Here is a 27,523-nt window from a genome sequence, read left to right on the forward strand (position 1 = left end):
AACAGCTAAGCCCTACATCAGCACGTAATGAGTAACCCCTGGAAACTTTCCAACTGCCAAACAAGGCAGGAAAACTGTATTTAAGGCTGCCTCAGAGCCTAGCAAATTGGATTTCACCAATGGGCTTTGGGTACCGGTGCCTCGGAAGCTGAGACAACCTCCCACTTCGTCCGCAGCCTACTCGGGGTCCCAGGCTTGCAGGAAGGGATGTAAGATATGCCTCTTCTTTGTTATGTTGATCTTCCAGTTATGGGGCACAGCTGTTAGCTGTCAGGAAATAAACTACTTATGTTTGACAGATACCTGTGTGGCGAGTTTTGTACTTTGAGAACCCAGTGTCGGACCTTAGAATTATTCTGGCCGGCTACAATCCTAATGAATAGCTAAGCACATCATTAGCAAGAGTGGGTGAAGACTACACTTAAACTCATGTACCCTGAATCAAGTAGGTTCTCTGCCTCCCCTCACACACACCTTTTACCCAGCCGCCTTCTGAAGGAGGGAAAGTGCAAGCATGCAGAGACTTTAAGACTTTTTTAATTCCATGAATATGACTGAATTTAGTGTTTTAAATTGTTTCCATCTATTGCTTTATGTAGCCTCTGCTTGCACTTGTGATGGAAACCTCAGTAGTAACATGGGGCCAAATTCTCTACTGGAGTAATTCCATTGAAGTCAGTGGATTTATGCAAGCAGAGATTTTGGCCTGTGATAGATTGCTTTTAAAATCAGAGTTAGAGATAACAAAATAATAACATTTTGCAGTTATATAATACCCACCCTCTGACTGACAGCTATCAGTTCTTTGACTGACAGTTGTCTTCCTAATATTCCCCTGATGGCTAGTCTCCCAGCAATAAAATTGCAGGTTAGTTTGTACTAAAACAATCCAGTCACTTGATACATAGTGATTACCTAAGGAACACTAGACCCTTCTGTCACAGTTCAGAGCAACTGCACCTTTATTTCTTCTCAGTGGTTCAGCAAGAGCAACCATTCTCAGGCTTCCACTTCCCCAACTGTTGCCTCTCTCAGGTGGAGACATGTCCCACTTTCTTCTGACCAGAGTATTTTCAAGTTGTAAGCCTACATTGTGCCACTATCACCAAAGAGTCTACCTAAGCAGATCTACTTGCTTTCTCTTCAGAGACTTAGAATAGAGGGATTGCTAGATGTAAAGTTACTGAACAGAATTTTCTAAGCAAGCCTACTTTATTCTTAATAGAAGCATTGCAGATAAAACATATGAAAAACAATAAAAGAACCTAAACTATTTCTAATCATTTTACCAGATTTCATCTGGACTCTGAGATAAATCCTTCAACCCCACCAAGAGAATTCCTTGTGGTTCCAAGTTCAGAGCTTCATCCAAAAACAAGTTCAGTCTGATTAGGCAATAGTGGACGCAGTTTTTCCAATCATTTAAAGTTTGGGTTTCCCGTGAATCAGGGGTCACATCTGTTAGCTGGATCAGGAAAAAGGCCCTGAATCAGGTTAAACCTCAGGCTTTTATTCAACTGTATTTTATTTGTTGGTCTCTGGGGAATCCAGTTTGGACTAGTATGTACATTTCTCCCCTGGGGAAAAGGTACCTTCAGAGGCTAATGGAAAAAGTCCATTAGCAGTCCCAGTGCCTACTAAAGAAGGTACGTATGGGTACGTCTAGACTACCGAGTTTTGTCGACAGAAGTTTTGTCGACAGTATCTGTCGACAAAACTTCTGTCGACAAAGAGCGTCCAGACACATTGAGTTCTGTCGACAAAGCAAGCTGCTTTGTCGACAGAACCCTGTAGTCTAGACGCAACCCTACAGGCAATAACACCTTCTGTCGACAGAACTCTGTCGACAGAAGGTATTATGCCTCGTAAAATGAGGTATACCAGCGTCGACAAAACTGCTGAGTTCTGTCGATGTTATGTCGACAGAACTCAGCGGTAGTGTAGACGCTGGTATAGTTTTGTCGACAAAAGTCCACTTTTGTCGACAAAACTCAGTAGTCTAGACACACCCTATGATGCCAAAACAACAAATACACAACTGCCTTTTTAATGCTGTGTACCCAAGATGTATTAACCTTAATTCAATAAGCTTTACTGACTTAAGTTAAATCTTATCTTAATTTCTTAAGATTTGTTCAGAACTTTTACAGGATATTGTGAGTATGTCAAATCTTCTGGTTGTATGTAACAGAAAAATAACTGTGGACCTGAGAGATGGTTTCCTGATCAGAATACTGAAATTATTCTAGTGCAAATATACTTGTTTAGTTTGCATTTTATAATATTTACTGTATGTCTTATATGTGATTGATTATTTTAGAGCTGTTATCATTTATACATTTTATTTGAGCAGATCCAAGACGATGTTCCTTTTTAATTTGACTTTCTTCTGGGGTAGAAGTCATCTAGAAAATTTAATAAAGGGGGGGATTCTGGAGAAGTAAGGCCCTGACATTTTAAAAAATTTTGCTGTCTTTCTATCTACAGTATTTATATTGCCTTCATTTCTGTGATGCTTGTTTCATGTACTGTATGCTGCACAGTAACATAAAATGATTCTATGTTTCTAAAACTAAACTGTCTCTTTATTAAGAGCACTATTTGCAATGCTACTTGGATTCCAGTCATGTGTCTGGCTTCCTGGTGTCTTCTCTTCTCTCCTGAAACCTGTGCTCCATCCTTCCAGGTTCACGAACATTACCTCTGTAGTTGAGTGTCTCATAATCTTTAATACTTTCATTCTCACAATACCCTTCTCAGGTAGGGAATTATTATTGCTCCTATTGTATATATGGATAATAGAGGCACAAAGAAATGAAGTGACTTGCCCAAGATCACATAGGTGGAGCAGATAATACATCTTCTCATTTCTTCTCATATATTGACAGTGGGAAATCTTTGTGACGCTGAATTAAAGTGAAATGTAAACATTGGAGTTAATTTTTGCATGTCTTAAGATGCATTTCATTCCTCTCAGGTGAAGAGTGAAATAGGTTACCGTGACTACATAATGATGCAAAAATGTGGGGTACTCGCTTTTGTTTCCAAGGACATTCGAGTACATATTTGAGAGTTTGTCTGTCTGTATCTGTCCATCTGTCTGTCTGTTCAAAAACTCCTGATAAACCATAGGAACTAGGACTACCTAACTGAGTATACAGCTTTTTCTTATAACTTAAAACAAGGCAAGAGTTTGGTTGTGCCAGGAAAATGGGATGTGCTTGGAATGGGATTCCAGGCAGATGAAAGGAGCTGGCTTGGGGCTCCCTTACCATCTGGGATAGACCCAGACCCCACACTCCATTCTCCCTGAGGGACAGTGAGGAGGCTGAAACTCCCTCCCTCCTCCCAATTAATACTGGAACATTGCTGGGTGTTCCCCTTCATCAGAAAACAAGGGGAAAGTGCACATTTTGCAGATGTCTATACTACAGAGTTTTGTCAGAAAAACAACCATTTTTCTGACAAAACCTGAGTTACATCCACACTGCAATCACATTCTTCTGAAAGTAAATTGAAAGAACGGAGGGGTTTTTCCAGCATTGGTAACCCCCTTTCTATGAGGAAGAAGCCTTTTTCCAAAAAAGCTCTTTTGGAAAAGGGCATGTATGGGTGGGGAAGAGGGAGTTCTTTCACAAGAAGAGGAAAGAGGGAAAAGCATAAGTGCCCTGGTGGCTATTCTGCCCATAGTAATCACAGCTTACATGCGAGATAGTGTTCATTCAGTGTGGATGCTATCTTTCGAAAAAGCAGATCACTTTTTCCATGCACTTTTGTGTGTGGACACTCTCTTTCAGAAGAAGTTTTTTCAGAAGATCTCTTCCAAAAAAAGATTCTTCCAGAAGAAGCCTGCAGTCTAGACATAGTCTTTGCTACATTCCTCATTCTGGCTGGAGAACACAGGGGACAGATGAATATGGACTTTCCCCAGCCAGGGCACATGGACCTCTCTGCTGGCTGTGTCTGCTGGAACTGCAGAGGCAATGGAGAGGCTCTTTTTACCTGGCCCCAATCTGCTGCAGTGAGAGAAGGCCGGCAGTTCTCTCTTCTTGTGGCAGCCTATATACTGAACCCCTCATCCCAGCTCCACCCCAGAGCAATTATTTAAGTGAAGCATGTACATTTTCATTTTATTTTCAAAAAAGCCGCCAAAATTAATTGAGTTAAGGACACAAGCAATGTCAGGTGAATCTTTTAGTGGCCTATACATTAAATTTACAATTAATAATTGAGGCGGCAGACCTTGATTTGAATTTCACCAGTAGTGATTTCCTTCACTTCTAGAGCAGCAGTAGGCCTTTTATTAGAGATGAACTCTTGCAAACAAGCCTTTCTAACTTGCTTGAAAACTCCTGATGTATAAATGAAAACTTCAGAAAATATTTTAGTTGATTTCTGGTAAGAAAAAAAATCCCTCCTCATCTTACATTCCCAGCATCTGCTTGTCTACAAGTTGCAGTTTACCTGTATAATGTTTGCAGGGCATCTCACAGTCCTATTGGTCAAAAAGAATCCTTTTCTTTCAAAGTCCTTTTCTCCATGCTTAAATAATTCCAAGTGATTGCACAGATATTATATAAATTACTGACATTATCAAACTTGGGCACCAAAAGTTAGGCACCTGAATACAATTGCCCTTATTTTTAGAGATGCTGAGCCTTTCATTAAAGGTGATGGGAGCCATGGGCCTGGGTCAGAATCCTAGAGTTTAAGGCCATAAAGGAACACTAAATCATCTAATCTAACCACCTGTATATCACCATCACCACCAACCTGAATATTCATACATTAAACCAACAACCAGAACTAGATCAATATATTGCAACCCATAGAAACTAGACTATTATAGGCCACGGGCAAAGAATAGGAAGGACCGAGGTACACCTATGCATAAGCCACTCACAATGACAGGGAGATGATTAAGTCAGAGACACACTGATAATTCTGGCAAGCGGTCTGCCCCTATATGCTACAGGCAAAGGCAACTCCCCACTCAAGGTGACTGCTAATCTGATATGGGGAATATTCCTTCCCAACACCATATATATGGTGATGTGTTAAACCATGAGTATGTGAGTGATTAAACCTGCCAGACAAGCATCTGTCAGAGCGCAGTTTACAATGGGTACCATATGAAGAGAGATTAAAAAGACTTGGACTTTTCATCTTAGAAAAGAGGAGACTAAGGGGAGCTATGATAGAGGTCTATAAAATCATGACTAGTGTGCAAAAAGTCGCTAAGGAAAAGTTATTTACTTATTCCCACAATAGAAGAACTAGGAGTCACCAAATGAAATTAATAGGCAGAAGTTTTAATACAAACAAAAGGAAGTTTTCTTTACTAAGCACACAATCAACCTGTAGAACTCCTTGCTGTCTGAGACAGAACAACAAAAATGGCTGCCTGTCGCAGGTGAGCCATAGCCTGTTACACCCCAAGGCTGGTATAGGGGGCTCTGTCTGTGAGGCGGAGCGCTTTCCATACAAGGGCATACAGAATAATTATCTCCCCCTGCTCGCTCTACCCACTGCAGTAAAGTTCAGCCAATGGGCTGACTCGTGGTCAGGCCTGCTTACTCCACCCACTGCAGCAAAGATCAACCAATGAGGTGACAAGTGACTGGGCAATAAAACAGGCAGCCGAACCCCCTCTGAGTGGGGAATGGCATTGTGTGAACACCTGGCCTGATCACCCAGATGCCTTGCACCCCCCGCTCTTGAGTCTTACTGAGCTTACTCCGAGTTGGTCGACCCGAGTGGAGACAGTTTATGAGCATGTGGCTGGTACTTGTGTTCCTGCTGTCTCCGGAACTGGTAGAACACCCCTCCCCCACTATTATCCCTATCCTGATTGATTTTTCAGTTGCCCTTATTGCCTGTCAAGTGACAGTGGAGAAAGAGTCATTGTGTTAGTTTACAAATAGTTGTTAAGGTTTTAACTGTTCTCTTGTATAAAATAGTGTAAATAGTTAACTCTATGAACAATATCAGTGTTAATTCAACTGTTCCTAATCCCTGGGTAGTTATTGAGAATTATTGTGATTTAGAAAAGCCTCAGGGAATTGTTTTATATTGTCTGGTAATTTGCTTATTTTTTGTTCTGATGATTGTCTGGCATCCGCGTATGTGACTGAGTTCTCAGTCATTAGGTGTCAGAGTCATCATTAAAATAAAATCAGTTTTTCTTTTACAACCCCGAGTCATGGTCTCACTCTTTCCGGCATCCCTTTCGAACTTCGTGTATTGCGGGGACTGATACTTGCCAGAGGATGTGGTGAAGACTAGGACTTTAACAGGGTTCAAAAAAGAGCTGGATAGATTCATGGAGGTTAGGTCCATCAGTGGCTATTAGCCATGATGGGTAGTGATGGTATCCCTAGCCTCTGTTTTTTCCGGAAATGGGTGACAGGAGAGGGATCGTTGTGTTCCCTCCCTCTGGGGCACCTGGTATTGGCCACTGTCGGCAGACAGGATACTGGGCTAAATGAACTTTGGGTCTGACACAGTAGGGCTGTTCTTATATTTTTATGTTCAGAGCTCGCCGAACCGCGGCGAGCCCTGCTCGCCAGCTGCGCTGTCCGGCAATCTGCGCATGCGCAGATCGTTCTGCGGATGTGAAGATCGCCCGCACCCAGCTTTTCCGGGTTGCAATCTACTCTCCACGGGCAAGTAGATTGCATTATTTGTCGAGTCCTGCTTATGTTCAATGGACCTCCCTCTCCAATGTCCCTCTGCACTTGTCCTAGCTGAACCTCATCAGATTTATTTTGGCCAAATCCTCCATTTGAGTAGGTAACTCCAGAACCTATCCCTCCAGAGTATCTACCTCTTCCCCTAGCTTAGTGTTATCCACAAATTTGCTAAAGGTACAATCTATCCCATCATCTAGATCATTAATGAAGATATTGAACAAAACCAGACCCAGGACTGACACCTTGGGCATCCCACTTAATACCGGCTGCCAGGTGGACATTAAACCTTTGATCACTACCTGCTAAGCTCAAAGATCTAGTCAGTTTTCTCTCCAGTCATAGTTTTTTCACTTGCTGGCAAGAATACTGTGGGAAATGTATTAAAAGTTTTGCTAAAGTCAAGGTATATCATGTCCACTGCTTTTGCCACGTCCACAGAGCCTGCTATCTCATCACAGAAGGCAATTAGGTTGGTCAAGCGTGACTTGCCCTTGGTGAATCCATGTTGACTGTTCCTGACCAACTTCCTCTCCTCCAAGTGCTTCAAAATGGACTTCTTAAGGACCTGCTCCAGGATTTTTTCAGGGACTGAGGTGAGGCTGACAGATTTGCAGTTTCCTGGATTATTAGTATAAGTATTAGTATTATGTATTAGTATTAGTAATATTCCTCTTTTTAAAATATGGGCACTTTATTTGCCTTTTTTCCAATTGTCTGCAACTCTACCTCTTGCCAAGAATTTTTTTAAATGGCCAATGGCTCTGGAATCACATTAACCAATTCTCTCAGTACTCTTGGGCTATGGCTATACTGTAGCCTTCTTGCAGAAAAGCTTATGCAAATGAAGCGTGGCATCTACTATTGCTGTGCTTCATTTGCATAATTAATTAGCAGCTGCTTTTGGTCCAGACTGGTGAAAATGAGGGAGGATGAAGTGAGCAGAGGTGGGGCCTCAGAGAAGGGGCACAAAGGAGGCGGGGCAAGGATATTTGGGTATGAGGTAGATCTTGGATTGCACTTATATTCAAAAAGTGATCTAGTGCTTAAAAAAGTTGGAGGCCACTGCCTTAACCTGTTCTTTCACCTCTGAGGGCTGCTAACCTCCTTATACTGTGCTGCCCAGTGCAGCAGTCTGATAATTCACCTTATCTGTGAAGACTGAGGCAAAACAAGCATGGAATATTTCAGCTTTTTTCCACATAATCTATTATTCTGGCTTTCCCATTCAGTAAGGGTATATTACACAGCAGTGTTATTTCAAAATAACGGACATTATTCTGAAATAACAAAGAGTGTGTCTACACAACAAGCCATTATTTTGAAATAATGGTGCACTGGAAGACTTCTTATTCTGACTCCTGTAACTCTCATTTCACAAAGAGAAAGGGAAGTCGAAGGAAGAGTGTCTTCCTTTGACTTCCTGCTGCACAGACAGCGTCAAAAGCCGAATTAAGCTATTTTGACTTAGCTACACAATTGACATAGCTGAAGTTGTGTCACTTAATTCATCTTTTGCCCTGCTGTGTAGACATGCCCTAAGTGTCCCTCTCTTTCCCTGACCACCTTCTTGTTGCTAACATATCAATTAAAATCCTTTTTGTTATCCTTCACATCTCTTGTTAGCTGCAACTCCAGTTGTACTTTGGCCTACTTGATTACATCACTGCATGCTCAAGTTGTAGTCCCCTTACTAAAGGGGCACCTGCCTTTTTTCTGAAAGGATCCTTTGTACTATAATCAAGCCCTAAAGACTACAACTCCCATGAGCACTTGAGGAAAAAAGGGGGAATGGTGCCTCTTCAAGGCTATGCAGACAGAGAGTTTGGCTAGGCTCCATTTTTTGGAAAGAGGAGCCAGGCTGCTGGTGTGGAGCCTTTTCCAGGCCAGGAGCTGTTGTGTTCCAGCTAGAGCCTGTTACCTTTACTGCTGGGGCTTCGATCTAGCAGACTGCTTTGTGGGCTGCTATTGATTGTCCCTGGAGGGGAGAGACTCTGGCTGTGCCTATGGCTGGGAAGAGCTTACATAAACCTTCACAGGAGGTGACTGAGTAACTGGGCTGTTTGGAAAAGTGCTGCCTAGGAAGGAGCACAAAAGACAAACTGACTCTAGATCCAGTGAGAGCCAGAGAGATCTGCTCAGGGAACCAGAGCTGCTGGCATTTGGCCTACTCCAGTGGCAGAGGGATTTTTCAGCTGGCTGCTCAGCTTGAACTAACACACACAAGAGCTGCACAGTACTGTCTCCATTCCAGCTGCAGAACTTCAAGCGCACCTACTTAAGTGTCTGGGTCTCTGAATCCAGAGGAGTGCATGCTCTGGGGTGAGATAAATGGTGACAGTGCAAATGCCAGATAGATAAGTTCCTCTTATTTCTGTGTACTTTAATTGATTTTATTCACTTTTAATTTGTTAAACCCTATTTCTTTAAGATGTTAAGAAAAGGTGTGTTAATTCTAATGTAATCAGGTAGATATATATTATTTATAATTGTTGTTCTGGAGTTAGAGCCAGATTATTGCTGGAATAATTTTATTCCTGGAGGCTCCCAAGGCACTCCATTAAGTGTGTACAGGGCCAGCCAGGTGGAGGCAGCACCATTGTATATTCTTTATGAGCAAGGGACTGCAGCAAGGGGGTGGAAAGGGAATCCTCAACTAAACAACATCACCACTCAGGGTACTCAGGATCTCCTTTTATGTTAAAACCATCAGGCGTCCAGGCACACCTGTGAGTGTGACCTACTCCTGAGTAACCCAGGGAGGAAAAAGGGGATTAGAAAACAAAATTTTTATTCTCCTCCATCTGTCATAGTTTCTACTTCTTGCAAGCTTCCTTTTTGTTTAAATTCATCACAGATTTCTCTGTTAAGAAAAGCTGGTTACCTGCCATATTTGCTATTCTTTCTGCACATTGGGATGGTTTATTCCTGAGCCCTTAATAAGGCTTCTTTGGAATAGAGCCAGCTCTCTCTTCCCCCCATTATATTAGCCTAACTGTTATGCAGTCTCTCATAGAAGTAGTTAAGCATTGATTTAGCCATAATTTAATCTCATTGGTGATGCTCTCCCTTTTTTTACTTGTGGGAGTTAATCATTTGCATGTCTTCCCCAAAGCATAAGCACTGATATTTAAGCATCACTGATGAGGATCATAGTGTAATGATTTGTAAAATTAGGCTCTCTTGAATTTTGTTTGCCTAGAATGTCATCGTACCAAACAGAAGATCAGAGTATATTCAGATTTATGGAGTTTATTATTTATACCAGTGTAAAGGGAAGTGGAATTTAATAATTAAGAAAACAAGGTGAAAGCTCTAGGCATGTAGTGGGATACTGTTACAGGGTGATTGGTGTTTTAAGTGATAAGGGGTCCTGTCTTACCGGTGGCAAATTTAGCTCACCTGATCAAGTAGAGAAAATAAGCAAATTCAGAAAGTTTAGTGGTTGAAATCAAACCTTTTATGGTGGCAAAAAAGCAGAAAGCTGTGATGAGTTGCATGGCCTGGCCTGACCAGCATCACCTGACCTTGCCTCACCTACTTGAATAATGAGAGCGCATCAGATCTATTTATGGAATCCCTAACCACAAGGAAACACGGTTGGGAGACCAGGAATTCAGACAAAAGATTTGTGGCAGAAAAATTCTTTAGAGAAACCAGTGGCCACAGTGGGGGAGAAAAACAAAGAACTCTCTAGTTTGGAGTAACTTCAGGAGGAAGCAGGAAACGTAAGCCCTGGATTCAGGATGACATCAGAAACCCTAAAGGAAAGGGGTTGCACCAGACAAAGCCAAAGTAGACTTTACATTTAAAAGACTTAATAAATTGAACTCCACGAAGGGAAAATGTACCTTATGTCCTCTAAATTGTGAGCATGTCATTGAAAGAGCCAGAAGAGAAAAGAAGCTATGGGCGCCTACAAGGCCATGCAGTGCCCAGAGGGGGTGATTTCTGTGACAGGGCCTTTGCCACAGGTGACCTGTAGGTTAAAAATGAATGTAAGTAGGATAGAAGGGCTATTTGCATGTGTAACAACAGAATATTAGCCTGAGCTGAAAAGGTTTAACTTAAAATATAGTTAAAGGGCATCCTTCCTCCTCCCTGAGCCTCCTGTATGCCACTTCATAATGTCTATAATACATTTCTATTACACTCAGTTTCCTACACCACATTAATCATTGTAGTAGCTGAGCAGAGCACATGTTGGAAAGTATGTACTAACTAGAGCTAAATAAGACGTGTTCATCTACATGAAATTTTGTTACACTATGCTGTTTTGCTGAAGCTGAAAGTTTTCCAATGAAAGAAAAGAAAGATTCTCATACTCTATAGTTTGCTAGTAGCATGTGGAAGACCCAGGCTTAAGTCCCTGCTCTGCCTGATTCAGAGTGCACTGCAGTGAAAGACATAGCTCTGAATCAGGAAGAAAATCAACTTGAATTTGTGTCTCCTGTTATATGATCCCTTTCCTTCTGACATATACTCTCACCCAAACAAGCTACCGGACTGAGCCCTGAGCCTCAGTAACTGCCTGTATCTGATATTATGTGGCTAAAAACAGCAGTGTAGATAGGGAAACATGGGTTAGACAAGGAGAGAGTGTATAGGGTAATCATCATTATCATCAACAACCATGGGCTCAATGCCCATTGGTGTCCGATGCCTCCCTCACTATTTCCTTCCATCTTTCCCTGTCCAGTGTGGAGTGGCACCAATCGACTATATCATCTACCCATTCTCTGTGGGGTCTGCTTCTCCTATTCAGACCATCCATTATGCCGAATATCATGGTCTTAACTGTTCATTCATTCTTCATTCTGCAGATATGCCTGAATAGCTGTAACTTCCATTGTAATAGCTGCAGTAGGTTCTCTTTAGGCTGTATCTTCCTATATAATTCCTCATTGGTGACCTTCTGTATCCATCCTAATTTCAGGATCTTTCTATAACAACTCTTCTCTAACGCCAATATCCTTCTCTTCAAATCTTTCATTATCACCCATGTCTCACATCCATACAACATGCTGCTAAATATACACGTTTTCAAGACACTCAGCTTTGTTCCTAAGATAATCGCTATACTTTTCCAGATCTTATCCATTGCATTCAAACTTGCTCTTGCTTTCACTATTCTAGTCGCTATTTCCTTCTTACAGTCTAGATCCTATGTCATGTTGCTCTCCAAATATGTTAACTTCATCAGCACCCTGCCTAGATGACTCGTTAAGGCAACTGTTCTGTAGTTCTTGCATTCCAACATGCTTCCTTTCTTGTGTATTGTCACTAGCATAGATCTTATCCATTCCTTAGGTACCTTCCCTTCTTTCCATGCTATATTACATAGTCGTATTTCCTGAATCATACATTCTCCGCCATAGTTGATCATCTCTCCGATGATCTTACCATTTCCAGGGCTCTTGTTATTCTTTAGTCATTTCACTGCTCTTTCTACTTCTTCCTTTAAAATATCACTCGCACTCTCGATTCTTGGCAGTGATAGCTCTTTCAATTTTTTGATCAGTGTCTCTGAGACACTTGGTTCCAACTCTGCTTTGTATAGATCGGTACAATATCTCGTCCATCACTGCACAATCTTCTCCTTGTTCATGAGCACCTTATCATTCTCATCTTTGATCACCATCTGCTTTGGCTGCCACTTCCTATTAATACGCCTAATCATTTTATACACCTCCCTGATCTTACACTTAATACCTCTCTATATCTTCACACTGCTCCTGTAATCATTTCACCTTATCCATTCTGGCTGCTTTCCTTACCTTGTTGCATTTCACTCTATATTACACCTCATCCCACGAGGAATAACGGGGCTGCCGACAAAGGGCTTTGATGTCGGCAAGGGAGCATCCAGACTAGCGTGCTGAGCGGACAAACAGCTGATCAGCTGTTTGTTGGCTCAGCACGGCAGCCATGTAAATTTAAATGAAGCCGCGATCATTTAAATCGCGGCTTCATTTGACTTTGCCTATGTGTCTAATCTACATGCCACTGACGACAGAGGCATGTAGTTTAGACATAGCCTCTGTGTCCTCCTTCCTGATCTTCTCTTCGAGCACTGCTCTGTTCCCTATTTCATCCTTGCCTAGCCTCGCCACATCTCTTCGTTTGTTAAACTGTGTCTTATATTTTCTCTTAAGTTTCATCTTGATGTTTGCAATCACTAGACTGTGGTCCAAGTCCATATCTGCTTCCAATTCCATATCTGCTTCATGGAAAGTTTGGCACTGCTGTACTGATGTTACCTATCTTCTTCTTATCAAGATAATATCTATCATATTCTTGGATTTCCCATCATTCGATCTTCATGTCCACTTCCTACAGTCCTTTTGTTGGACTCTCATATTACAGTTCACCATCTCATGCTCCATAGCAAACCCTAATAGTTTCTCACTTTGTTCATTTCTTTCTCCATATCCAAACCTTCCCATGACTTTCTCCCAACCTTCATTATCTGTTCCTACCTTTGTATTCCAGTCTCCTCCGTAGATCAACACATCTCTCTTCAGTATCTCCTCCAGCGTCTGTGTCAAATCTTTATAGAATAGCTTGATATCTTCCTCTGTGCTATCCAACATGGGTGCATACACCTGAACGACCGAGATTTTGAATGGTTTCACTTTGAATCTTGCTACCATCATTCTCGCATTCTAACAATGCTCCTCTGCCTCTTTTGCTAAGAAGGAATACGACTCCTGCCTCACGTTTTGCTTCGATCCCTGACCAAATGACTTCACGACCACACATCTCTCCTGAAGCCATCGAAGGCATCTCCGCCAGTCCAAGTATATCACATCGGTATCTCTCCATCTCTTTTTGAAGCACCTCTAACTTTTCAGTTGCCCACAGCATTCAGAAATTCCATGTTCCGATTGATAGTATATGTGTTAGTTGTTGTTTCCTTTCAGTAGCCAACTTATCAATCCAACCACGATCGCTCGATTGGTATCACGGACCTTGTTTATCCAGGTAACGTCCAAGCCGGCATCTTTTATCAGTTAATCATACTGGCATCAGATTTCATCCATACTGTTTCATTATCAGCGCATCAACACTCATCTGACTAACCCTCCTCCTTTATATATCTACACCCTTCCAGTGCGTCTTTACTTGAGATTACTCACCTAAGCCATGCCTCATGGTCTACACTGGAAGCCTGGGAGGCCAAAATTATACTCACAGCACATGCAAAGGGCTGCAATTTAAGTGTGATTGCATATATATGCAAATAGCTTATTTCACACTGACGGCATGAATACAAAGATTAAGGCAAGACTACACAACAAACAGGCCCAATTTAAGTCAGTTCTGCTGATATTAATAAAATGCAACATTTACCTGATTTCTACCCATATGACAGCACTTTTAATGAGCAATGACAGTCCAGGAATGTAACGACTAAAACACATATCAACAGAAGACCATTATATTGACTACTTTTTTGCTGAGGCCCAAGAAAACCCAAATTGCACTGTGGGTTGCCAAACAGATGGGCTTGGGCCGCCTGCAGCCCACAGGCCACATGTTGAGTGGCCCTGGTCTACACTGCTCTTTTTATCCATGCTAGAAGGGCTATGTGTGAATGTACAATGCATGATGTCAGAAGTGTGCAGTGTAGACATATCCCTAGAGATCTGTGAACTGTGCAGCATTCCCAAACACATGGTGCCTTTCAACAATCAAAGCACTGCATTAAACTGCACAGTAGCACACTGAACTGTTTCTTTTCTTTTTTAACAGAAAATAGTGGGAAGCTATGAGGAGATGGATAAATGGCAGGACCCTCCTGTTATAGGGAGGCAATTGGAGAATTTTATATTTTTTCTAAGCATATCTCATATTTCTTCTAAAAAACAATTGTCTGTTGAAGTTTCTGTACTCCACGTAGAGACATAGAATTCATGGCCAGAAAGGTTCGCTACATCTGATTTCCTGCATATTACAGACTATCACTAACATGCAGCACCCACATGCTAAACCCAACAATTGAAATTAGACTATGGTATTAAAGCCTTTGGAGACTAAACTCTGTCTTACTGGCAGAGATAAGATGGACCAAGATGCAAACGATCCCTGTGGCTCCTGCAATATAAGGGAATTGATTAAATGGAGTGTACCCTGATTATCCTGGCAAGTGACCTGTGTCCATCTCTGAAGGAGAAAAGCCTCCAGTATCACTGCCAATCTGATCCACACAAAAATTCCTTTTCAATGCTACATATAGTGATCAGTTAGCCCCTGAGCATGTGTGCAAGAGCCAGCCATATAAGCATGTGAGTTAGAGAGAAAGAATGCTTGGTGCCACTTCAGAGCATTCACACACACACACACACACACCATCCAATGTGCTATCTCTGAGGCTTCAGAGAGTAGAGACAAAAATAAATAAAAAAATCTTACTACATGTTGCTAAGTGAGGAGGGAAATACAGTAACAGGAAACTTGGAAATGGCAAAAGTGCTTAATGACTTCTTTGTTTCAGTCTGATGATGAAGGAATGCCTAACACAGTGAATGCTAGTGGGGAGGAGATACGTTTAGAGATAAAATAAAAAAAGAACATGTTAAAAATCACTTAGAAAATTTAGATGCCTGCAAGTCACCAGGACCTGATGAAATGCATCCTAAAATACTCAGGAAACTGATAGAGGAAGTATCTGAGCCTTTAGCTATCATCTTTGAAAAATCATGGAAGACAGGATAGATTCTAGAAGACTGGAAAAGGGCAAATAAAGTGCCCATCTATAAAAAGGGAAATAAGAAAAACCTAGGAAACTACAGACCACGCTGGAAGGGCATAACAAGTGGGATTCCACAGGGGTCTGTTTTGGGACCAGTTATGCTCAACATCTTCATCAGTGATTTAGATGATGGCATAGAGAGTATGCTTATTAACAGGGCTCGCCAAGTGGCGATGAGCCTTGCTTGCCAGCCGCACGGAAGCGCACGCTGCGCATGCACGGATCGCGCTGTGTGGCCCCACCGGCTTAAAATCTACTCGCCACGGGAGAGTAGATTGAATCATTTGTCGAGCCCTACTTATTAAGTTTGTAGGTGATACCAAGATGGGAGGGGTTGCAACTGCTTTGGAGGACAGGGTCATAATTCAAAATGATCTGGAAAAACTGGAGAAATGGTATGAGGTAAATAGGATGAAATTTAATATGGACAAATGCAAAGTTCTCCACTTAGGAAGGAACAATCAGTTTCACACATACAGAATGGGAAGCGACTGTCTAGGAAGGAGTACTGCAGAAAGGGATCTAAGGGTCATAGTGGACTACAAGCTAAATATGAGTCAAGAGTGTGATGCTTTTGCAAAAAAATCAAGCATGATTCTGGGATGCATTAACAGGAGTGTTGTGAGCAAGACACGAGAAATCATTCTTCCACTATACTCTGCATTGATTAGGCCTCAGTTGGAGTATCGTGTCCAGTCTTGGACATCACATTTCAAGAAAGATGTGGAGAAATTGGAGAAGAGCAACAAGAATGATTAAGGGGCTAAAAAACATGAGATATGAGGGAAGACTGAAAGAATTGGGCTTATTTGGTTAGGAAAGAAGACTGAGGGTACATCTACACTTGCTCCCTAGTTCAAGCTAGGGATGCAAATGTAGGCAACTGAAATTGCTAATGAAGTGGGGATTTAAATATATACAAATGAGGAGTAATGTTAGTTCGAACCAAGGGGTTTGATTCGAACTAATGCATCCCAGTGCGCACTTCCTGGTTCGAATCAGCTGTTGAGCGGAGTAACGTTCCAGCGTGATCATGCTAATGAAGCATGGGATATTTAAATCCCTGCTTCTTTAGCATTTTAGGTTGCCTACATTTGCATCCCTAGCTCAAACTAGGGAGAAAGTGTAGAGGTACCCTGAGAGGGGACATGATAGTGGTTTTCAAGTATCTAAAAGGGTGTCACAAAGAGGAGGGAGATAAATTGTTCTCCTTGGTCTCTGAGGCTAAGACAAGAAGAAATGGGTTTAAATTGCAGGAAGGGAGGTTTAGGTTGAACATCAGGAAAAACTTCCTAACTGTCAGGATGGTTAAACACTGGAATACATTGCCTAAGGAAGTTGTGGAATCTCCATCACTGGAGATATTTAAGAGCAGATTAGATAGGTATCTATCAGGGATGGTCTAGACCAGTGTTTCTGAAAATGTTCCATGAAATCACGTTGAGAAACACATTAACTGGCCGTCCTGGTTTGTTTATTTACTGGCGCCGCTGCCACAGAGCCTCATAGCCCCCATTGGCTCAGTTTCACTTTTTGCAGCCAAGGGGAGCTGTGGGAAGTGGTGTGGGATGGGCCACTGCTTCCTGCTACTCTGCTTAGCTACAAAGAGCAAAACAGAGCCAATGGGAGCTATGAGGCTCTGTGGCAACGGCACCAGTAAATAAACAAACCGGGGCGGCCAGTTAATGTGTTTCTCCAAGTGATTTCGCGTAACACTTTCAGAAACACTGGTCTAGACAGTGTTTTGTCCTGCCATGAGGGCAGGGGACTGGACTCAATGACCTCTTGTGGTCCCTTCCAGTTCTAGTGTTCTCTGAGTCTATGATTTTAGAAATGTGTCTGTCTGTCAATCCATCTGAGTCCATTTTTTCAAGAGCTCTTCCTAAATGGTAAGGGCTAGGACCACTAAATTTGGCATGCAGCTTCCTCTTATCATAACATAAAGCAAGGTCAGGGTTTGGTTATGCCAGGTTATTGGTTGTGCATGGAATTCAACTGTTTCTCATAAAATGGAAAGGGAGGGTTCTGGCAGGAGGGAGTTATACTACAGAATGACTACAGGGGAGTGGAGCAAGGGACAAGAGATTGGGACTGGGACAGTTATAACCCCATTGGGCCAGTAGAGGGCAAGAGTGGAGAAAGGGACAGCCAACTATACATTTCAGAAAGTTTGTCTGTTTGTGTGTCTGTGTCTGTGTCTGTGTCTGTCTGTCCCCCGTCCAGGGGACATGCACTCCCCTCCCAGCTGTGCCCGGTGCTCCTGGAATGACCAAGCTGCTGCAGTGAGATATGGTTGGGATAGTCTTCTCTACCTGAGGCCACTGCATCATCCCCAACCTCAACCCAGAAAAATTGTTTAAATGAAGAAAACAAAAATGTATTTGCATTAAGAACCCAAGCTACACTAGGTGAATCTTCTAGTATTACATATCGGGGGGAAAACTCTCTCTCAGCCCTGCAGGTGACCAGCTGAATCCCTGAAGTATGAGATTTGTAGGAACATCCAACACAAACTAGAAGGTACCCCAAAGGTTGCTGAGCCCTTTTCCCCACATCTGAAGCAACCCAATCATAAAATCACACTCATAAATTTGTCCATCTCTCTCTCAAAATGAATTCAGTTTTGTTTGCCCCTCACCCCCAACTCCTATTTGGAGGCTGTTCCAGAAATTCACCACTGTGATGGTGTGACACTTTCTAGTTTCCAGCCTCAGCTTGTTCATGGTTGGTTTGCAGCCAGTTGTTCTTGTGCCAACAGTCCTTTCGTTTATCACTGTATAATATGAATCTTGTACCATTGTCTTAATATGCAAGAATGGTGCTTGTGGTTTGAGAAGAAGGAATTACTGAAATTATAGGATTCATGAGAATGAATGCATTAGAAAAAAATCATGGAAATAATAATTTGAGATCCCAAACAGTTTTTTCTATTAATGATTTTTTTGAAATGCAGACAGCATTTCTGTGAAGCATGAAGGATGGTCAAGGTTAGCTAATGAGGCTGGTAGGCACAATTGTTGCATGCTTGGTCTGTCTCTGTTTTCTAAAGCTCATTTGGACATGTCCTTTTATTGTGTGTGTCAAATCTGTCCAAGCTCATAATCAACAGATATGGTCATCCAAATTGTTTGTGTATCTATTTTACAAAGCTGACACACCATGATCAAGATTTAGTCTGCTAGTTTCATGCAGAAAATTTCACAGTGAAAATCCAGAAAAATTAATTGCCAACATTAACAAGTGGAGCCATGCAAGCTGTGATAATGATATGGGTAATGAAACCCATGCCTCAGTCCATAAATTTATCACCTAAGGGGTCAGGAAGGAATTTATTCACCCATGTGCTACATTGTACAGTTGGCTAGTTGTATTTTGGAAGATTTTGATCTTCTACTACAGCTTCAAGTATTTGTTATTTCTATACATACCAAGCTTCTTTAAAAGGTTTTCTTTGCTGTTACGGTGAAGGACACAGATTTCTCTACTGAAATGCATTGATTTTGCTATTGATACAAATTCATTTGAGCTCATCCCCCATAATAGGACCCAAAACTGTATAAGAAAATGTTTTGATCCTATAGGTTTTTGCTTAGATGACTATGTAGGCTTAGGATATCATGTTCATTTATCAGTGTCTTAGACTAGCTGAAAATGGAATTTTTCATTTAAAAATGTTGAAACAGGATGGTTTTGCATTGCTGACTCATGCTAAGGTTATAATTCACCACAACTCCCAGATCTTTATCACCTACCAATACAGTTACCCCATTTTGTAGTTGTGCATTTGTTTTTTTATTATTTCCTAAATGTAGCACCTAACATTTGTCTCTGTTGATTTTTGTTATCGATAGCCCCGTTCTCCAATTTATTAGGATCCCATTGAATTTTAGCTCTATCCGCTAAACCATTGGATCCTACTATCCCATAGCTTTGTGTCATCTGCAAACTTGATCAGTATGCTCTCTCTATCTGTTTCCAGGTCAGTAATAAAAATGTTAAACAACACTGAACCCAGAATAGATCCCTGCACAACTCCACTTGAGACCTCCCTCCAATCTGATGTCATTGCATTAATACTTTTTTCTTTGTGGGTTTTTTTAACCAAGCACTGGTCCACTTGAAGGTAGCTCTAAAGAGCCTGCCTTTCTTCAGCTTACTTATGAGACTGTCAAATAGGACCGTGTCAAAAGCCTTTCTAAACACCAGATACATTATGTCCATCACATTTTCCAATACACCAAACCAGTTATCTTGTCAAAGAAGGAAATCAAGTTGGTTTGCCATGATTTGTTTTTAGTAAATCCATGTTGACTGCTAGTGATCACTCCCCAGGTATTTGCCAATTGAATGTTTCATTCTTTGCTCTAGTAGCTTCCCAGGTTTGGAGATGAAGCTGACTGGTCTATAGTTTCCCAGTTCTTCCTTTTAAAAGATGGGCACTATGTTAGTTCTTCTCTGATCTTTCAGGTTTTCACCTATCATCCATGAATTTGCAAATATTATTGACAGTGGTTCCAAGATTTCTTCACTGGCATAGTTCTAAGCCAAGTTCCAAGGAACAGTGTCAATTCAAATTTAAACCAACCTTTCAGGTTTATAAAAACAAACTTCTATAGAAACTGAGTTATACTGAAATGCTTTTTCATTTTTTTAATTTGATGAATTTAAAAGAAAATCTAGTTTTAATACTCTTGGAATTACACCAGGTGATAATAATCCAAGGGAACAAGACTGAAGCTAGGGATGAGTACAGCAAGTGGATATCCTAGTAATACACACTCTTCTCTGCCAGCAGGGAGAGAGAGAGTTGTATAAAAAGCTCTGCGGTGCTGAAGTATTTTCTTTGGTCTAAGGTGATCTTCATGGAGCCTAGTGCAGAAACATTCAGGTTATGCTAAGGTGTGGAGCAAAACAGCCTTGCTCAAATATTAGTCTGGCCCTCTCCCTAACTCTAGATTTTATTACCATATGCCATCTCCCAGGAGAGTGTGAGCAGAGTGAGTCTTAGAAGGTAGATGTAATAGTTCAGGACAGCGATACACTAAATTCGGGATTCACTGGTGTGGCATACTAACAGATCTCCCGCTCCATCAATGATTGTAAACATTTGTTGCATGCATTTTCGTATCCTCCCTCAGTATATCATGCCAGCTCGGTGTAGGAAGCTAGCATAATAGACTTCATGAGAGCCCCCAAAGATTACAAACTCAGATAAGAGATGAAGGCACCTAAATCAGGTTTATTGTCGAATGAAGTACATTAATAATTGTTGGTAGCCAGATGGCCTCCAAGCCCCTACATATTTGTACTCGAGACAATGGACACAGCTCAATGGATATTATGGATTTCACTGTTACCCACTAGGCTGGCCAAAGAATTAAGTTGAAGTACCCCAATATTTATAGACAGAAATAAATAATCTATGATATACACCCTATGTATCATTTTACGCATTAAGGACACATTTGGTACCTCCCCTTGTACTTTCCTCCAAAGCATTCACTATCCATGATTGTTGCTTACACTCTTGTTGTTTCAAACTATTTTATCATGGAGAAATAGGAGAAGGTCCAGAGAAGAGCAACAAGAATGATTAAAGGTCTAGAGAACATGACCTATGAAGAAATACTGAAAGAATTCTGTTTGTTTAGTTTAGAAAAGAGAAGATTGAGGGGGGACATGATAGCCGTTTTCAGGTATCTGAAAGGGTGTCATAAGGAGGAGGGAAAAAACTTGTTCATCTTGGCCTCTGAGGATAGAACAAGAATGGGCAATGGGCTTGAACTGCAGCAAGGGAGGTTTAGGTTGGACATAAGGAAAAGGTTCCTAACTGTCAGGGTGGTCAAACACTGGAATAAATTTCTCAGGGAGGTTGTGGAATCCCCATCTCTGGAGATATTGAAGAGTAGGTTAGATAAATGTCTATCGGCGATGGTATCGACAGTATTTGGTCCTGCCATGAGGGCAGGGGACTGGACTCGATGACCTCTCGAGGTCCCTTCCAGTCCTGGTATTCTATGATTCTATGTACTCAGCTGGTTGTCCTTGTACTGTCCTGGTGGCATGTATTTACATATTTCATGTGCTTCTATCCATGCTAGCAGTTCTAGTGCCGAGAGACATTGACTTGCAGACAAACATTTGCTTTTGACACGGCCTGTCTAGTACTCATAGTATAACTCTTGCTTACTTTAGTTCAAGCACCAGGCCCATGCTTTAGGCTCTTTCTTTCTCTTATAGTGGGCACAGTGACAACACCATGCAGCTTTAAAATAGCAATCATTGCACTGGAAATCTTAAGATTTCCACTCCTCCACTTCCTATTTTTGACCTCTGAGATAGGAAGTTCCCTGCTGTGAGAATTAAAGTAACACTGAAGTTTGGATTTCAATTGTAAGTGGAGATTTCTTGATAAAACTTTTGTTGGGATCAGTATTTATTTAAAGCAGAAAACTACTGATGAATAACATAAGCAGTTAAACTGCTCCATCTGGAGCAAGAGACGTATGTAAGCATCCTTACTTAACAATCAGTTTACCAATAATAATAAAAGACCCACGGAATTAAGCAGTTAGCTTCTTTGTCATGAATAACAGTATTCATGGGTAATAGTTTTTATAACAACACAAAGGAAGGCAGAATATTTTTTCCTTTCTTATGTTATAAATCCAGAGATTAACCTACAAGCTCAGTAATAGCTACTATTAATAGATAATACTGCTTTTGACCTCCAGGTGGAGAGAAAGGTGTTTTAGACTGGGTATTGGAATAGGCTAAAGCTTCTAAACCAGTGGTCACCAACCAGTGGATCAGGATCTACTGGTAGATCTTGGAGCCTCTGTGCAGCAGAAGCCTCCAAGCTCCCAAGCCCATGGGCAGAGCTGGGGAGACACTGGGAATCTTGCCCCCCCAAACATCAGTAAAACTGCAGGGCACAGTTTAGAGGCAGGAAGCCAAGCTGGGCAGGACAGGGCAGCTGCTTCTCTGGCTAGAGTCATGGCAAAGGCCATAAAGCTGTTCCCATCTTTCCTGATACTGCTCTTGTGCAGGGGTTTGAAGCTACCCCTCAGCTCCCAGTCCCCTTTGCTCACACAGATGGTAAGAGCCACAAGGGTGAGAGACCCAAATCCATGGTTGGCAGAGCCCTCAGGGAATAGGGAGACCACAAAGCCCTCTTGGCACACACAGCCTCTGATTACCCATTCTCTGAACATGGGGCATGGGGAGAGGCTCTCGGGGCATGGGGTGGAAGGTAGGGCAGCTCAGGGAAAGAAGTGTGCTGGAATCAGGGCAGGATGCTCAGAACAGAGGGTTGGGCGGGGGCGTTACCAGGGCTGCCCATTGTGGCAAGGGTGGAGCTGCTCCAGCTGTAGCTCCTCCCTGAATGTGATGGGGAAGGGGTGGCTCATCCCAGGGTGCTGGTGCTGCACTTCCTCATCCTTCACAGTCAGCAGTTATTGGAGGGGAGCTCTCTGTCTCCACCAGTCTGCCTAGCCTCCCCCCAGCTGGTCAGATCTGGTCTGATAAAGTAGCCCCCGGTGGGCCCCCACACTGCTGTATTTACCTCTGCCTTTGCAGGTACAGATGATTGCAGCTCTCATTGGCTGGGAACAGTGATCCGCAGCCAATGGGAGCTGCGATCCCCTGTACCTACAGAGGTGCAGGTAAATATTGTAGCCACAGATCACTACAGGCTAATCCTGGTGAACTATTTTATTGCTCACACCTGGTTTAGAAGGAATTTGTGAACAAATGGACTCATGGATGGGTGGACAGACTGACAGATGCACATTTCTAAAATATATTGAGAGATAATAATGCAGTGTGCCTTTTAATGGGGGCTCGGTGAACTTAATGCTATTTAGAACATTTGTGCTAATAGCTCTGATTGATTGCTACTGAACTTACTGAAATCAGAGCAATTTTACCAGGTGTCCAGTATTTGGCATTGGGAAATATGGTCACCCTATGACTGGGGCCACAGCAACTCCATAGTTGTGGTATACTGGGTTTTTTTTTAAGTTAAAATTGGAGTTGAATTCCTGTGTTGAGTATGAAGAATGAGATTCTCAAAAGGAAACATCCAATCCCTCTTGAAAACCTGTGGCCTAACTCCTGTAGGCACTTTTGAAAATCTGACCTAAAATATGACCATGATCAACGTTACATAGTTTATTCTTAGGATAAAGATTTAATTTTTTGAAGAGTTACAAATAAATCCCCTTTATTAGTTTAGAAGTTAGGAGTTAAACATTACTAATATTTGCAATTTTAGAAACATCTGCTTTTTAGATCTTTCACTTAGAGAGTGATCTGTGCTAACTCTTGAGACTCCAGGCAGAAGCAAATATGAACAAAACCAGTTCGAAAAAGAGAAGAAAAATATTAGCATTATTACTCATTAATGTTTTAATTACAGAGCATGGAAGCCAATGCCTAATATTCTTGGTGTCAACATAATTGGACATCTTTTGAGAGAAGGGAAAAGATGCCTGGAGGGAAGACCTCAAAGATTCATTTGAATTATGATTCCTACTTCAGTGAAGCTCAAGAACACTGCATGGCAGTGACCTTCACTAGAGGCAGAACTACAGTACTGAGATTTGCAGGACAGAAGCTACTCTCCTGTGAATACTAGGAGTCCATGTTATGAGGGTTGTCCTCTGTGCATTAGGGAGTATGTCTACACTTGGAGCTAAGGGTGTAATGGCCGAGAGACATACTCACACTAGCTCTCATCAAGCTAGCATGCTAAAAAACATGCCAGCATCTCAGATGGGATTGTATTCAGGATGGCTAGCCCCATTTACCCCTTGTGCCACAGTAATTAACTCAGAACTAGTGCAAGTATATCTCTCTATGCCGGGAATCACATCTCTAACATTGAGTGTAGAGAGACTCTAAGAAGATGAGCCGGAAATGACATGGAATGACATATACTTCTGCTATGTATGACATGGAATGTGACTTCAGTTCTGCAGTTCAGCTGTTCTGAAGTGAGATCTAGGGATCACTGGAAGTCACAGAGAGCTTGCTTTTGACATGCTATCTTCCTTGCTCCCAGATATTTCAAAAAGGGTTTACACTCCTTTTTTAAAAGAAATGCTGAGAGGCTGGCAAAACCAGTTGGAACCAAGAAGCTAGCATGGCTGTCTATCAGGCCACAGCTATTATAAGAGAAGCTGTCCTCATGTTTTTGAGCCACCAATGAGACAAACACTACCAGCAACCAGCACAAGAGTAACGTGAGGTGGAAAAAGGTGAAGAAGCCATATGGTATTAAATATCTGGATCTTAGGGGCAAAAGAGAGGCACGGGACCAGGTGGCTGAGCAGCATGCCCAGGAAAGTGGGGAACTAAGCAGCAAGAAAACCAGCTTCGTGAGAGAGTGAACAGAACAGATCAGCACGGGAGAACAAGTAAATGGCAAAGAGAGAAGGCACCATGATTTACCTTTTTTTTTTCCCCAGAGGAGAAAATTTCAATCACATTGAAATGTTAAAATTACATGGAATAATTTTCTCAAGTTGCTTTTTCATGAAAATATTTACAGTAGCTGCCACAGTTATACCGTGTGATCATGAATTAGAGAGAGAAGGTCAACATGTAGGGGTAACATATTGTGAAGGCTTTCCAGTCTACTTCTGCTGAGCACTTGGCGAGCTTTGTGGGCCCCATACTGAGAAGAGAAGCATAGTCCTGCCTCTTTCTCACCTTTTTTAGCATTCTAAGGAGGAATAGTCCTTATGCATTCTCCTTTCCACAAGGTCAAGCACTTGGATTGTTCATGCGCTATCACTGTTCAGGGCCCCTTTCAAGCCCATATCTTCAGCTCTGCACACCTATGTAAGAGTCTAGTTTGGGGGGTGTTATTTTCCATGGCCAAGATTTCCAATTATAACTAGTAATTTTGGCTCTCTTAAATTTGGGGTGTGCACCCAATGGCACTCATCCTTTGAAAATCAGGCCTCTTTACGGGGGGGTCTCAAGTTGGACACCCAAAAACCAATATATCTGAAATCACTGGATACCTTTGAAATTTTGTTCCAGGTGCAAACTATACTATTTTCACATTTTTCAAAAGGACAGAATTAGCTAGTTTACCCCAATACTGGTTTATTATCAGTGATTAACAATGTGTTACTCAAAATATTTATTCTGCTACTAAAAATTATAAGACTTGATTCACAAAGTGAGTGACTACATTCATATAATATGTATATATGCAAGGAAGAGAATATTTAACAAATGAAAGGCAACTTGTACATGAGATTTTTTTCGTCATAAAAAAATCCCCAGTAGCTTTCTTAGGCTCATTTGTGTTCTTCAGAAGTGATTATAAATGTAAAAAAGAAACTTAAATCAGCTAAAACAAGTAATTTGTGCATGTTTAAGAAGGAACAAATGCATATCTGGAGGCTCTCAAGAGAAAAATAATTTAATAAAAAAGAAGAGTGCTTGAGCAAAACTTAAGCATTTACTAGAGTGCAACAGCAAAAGCCTACCTATTTCAATGCAACTGATTGCCAGACAAAAGGAATATATGAGAAATACGATACTGATAAAAAGAAGGAAATGATATTAGTGATAGTTGTGTAATACTCCCATTTTGAAGTATTTGATCCTTTAAAAAACTTTGAAATGAGACAACCCTAACCCATGATATACATGTGTCTGAGAAATATGCCATCAAATAATAAATATGCATAGGTGCTGGAATCAAAGGTGCAAGGATGCCGCAGCACCCTGGTCTTGATGTTGTTTTCATTATATACAGGGTTTGCAATTTGATTCAATGGCTCTCTGTACCCCTACTTTACAAATTGTTCCAGTGTCTCTGTAAATAGGTAAATCAACATTCTGAGAGAGATGGTCATTCTCTCATATCAAGAGCCTTGATATTCTCCAGAGCTAGTTTACAATATGTCTCCATAACTAGCTCACACGTATATATAAATGTTTAAGACAGCATCAGGGTGGCTGTTCCAAGAAACCTATTACTGTATGCTTTCTGAGATGTGAACTAATAAAGCTGGACTGGACCAGAGCCAAAGGTGTCGCTTCAAATTATTTTTGTTTTTCAGTGAATGTTTGTCTTTTGTACACACCCAGTCAGCATCAGGAATCAGGATTTATCTCAAAGCCTAAAAATTAGACACTGGTAATTCTGCTTGGTGAAATTTAATTTAGATCTAATTAGAGATGGACCAGACTAAGAATACGTCTCCTGCCAATACTTGTTAATACTAATAAAGTAACACGAATATTGTTGGATTTCCCAGCCTGCCACTAACCTAGGGAAGACTGGTTTCAGTGTTTTATTGGCTGAAACCTGGATTTTGCAATTGTCAGCTTGAGGACAAAACCCTATAACTTTGCAGGGCCCCTGTGATTTCAATAAGTCTCTGTTTGGGCTCTTCACACACAGAATGCCTTGTAGAATAAAGGCTTCTGTTAGTTACCTAATTAATTATGGACCAAATGATGTGTCACTAACGTCCAACATTATTGTCCTAGGATGAAAGACCAGAGGGAGAAATCCAGGAGAAGGTTTGAGAGTGATTCTCATACGTGCTCTAGATTTTTTTTCTTTCTAATGGATCCATTCCCAGTCTCAACCTGTCTTCAAGTTTCCAACTCCCATTGCTTTGTGCAGAAACAGTACTCATGTACCTGAGAGCAGAACTTGGCATCTAACCCAAATTGAAGCAGTGACCTAGATGTGAAAAACTTCTTATCTTCCTCCAGTGTTCCCTCTAAGCTGAGTGGCAGCACAGCTTCACAGGTGATTAATCAGCCCCGCCCAGTCACTCAGCTCTGCACTGAGCTCTGAGCCTCTGACTGGGCAGTGCTGATTAATCACCTGTGAAGCTGTGCTGCCCTGCAGCTGAAAGGGAACGCCGTGTGCTGATCTCCTGAACTAGCCAGTCTGCAACCTATGGCTATGTCTACACTCACGGCTTCTTGCGCGAATAATATGCAAATGAGGCTAAGCGTGGAATATCGCTGAGCCTCATTTGCATACCTAATGAGCCCCCATTTTTTTCAGAAGAGGCTCTTGCGCAAGAAAAACCCTCTT

The 27,523-nt window shown here is 41.6% G+C and overlaps 1 long non-coding RNA gene across 1 annotated transcript; it reads left to right on the forward strand.

Annotated features, from left to right (window-relative positions):
* The first annotated feature begins 102 nt into the window (after positions 1-102).
* Positions 103-26,250, forward strand: LOC142820522 (uncharacterized). The gene is made up of 3 exons (XR_012897748.1): positions 103-209; positions 7,131-7,285; positions 23,864-26,250. It is a non-coding gene; the product is annotated as an uncharacterized LOC142820522 (long non-coding RNA).
* Positions 26,251-27,523: the final 1,273 nt, after the last annotated feature.

This window comes from Pelodiscus sinensis, chromosome 1 (assembly GCF_049634645.1).
Source record: "Pelodiscus sinensis isolate JC-2024 chromosome 1, ASM4963464v1, whole genome shotgun sequence".
NCBI lineage: Eukaryota > Metazoa > Chordata > Testudines > Trionychidae > Pelodiscus > Pelodiscus sinensis.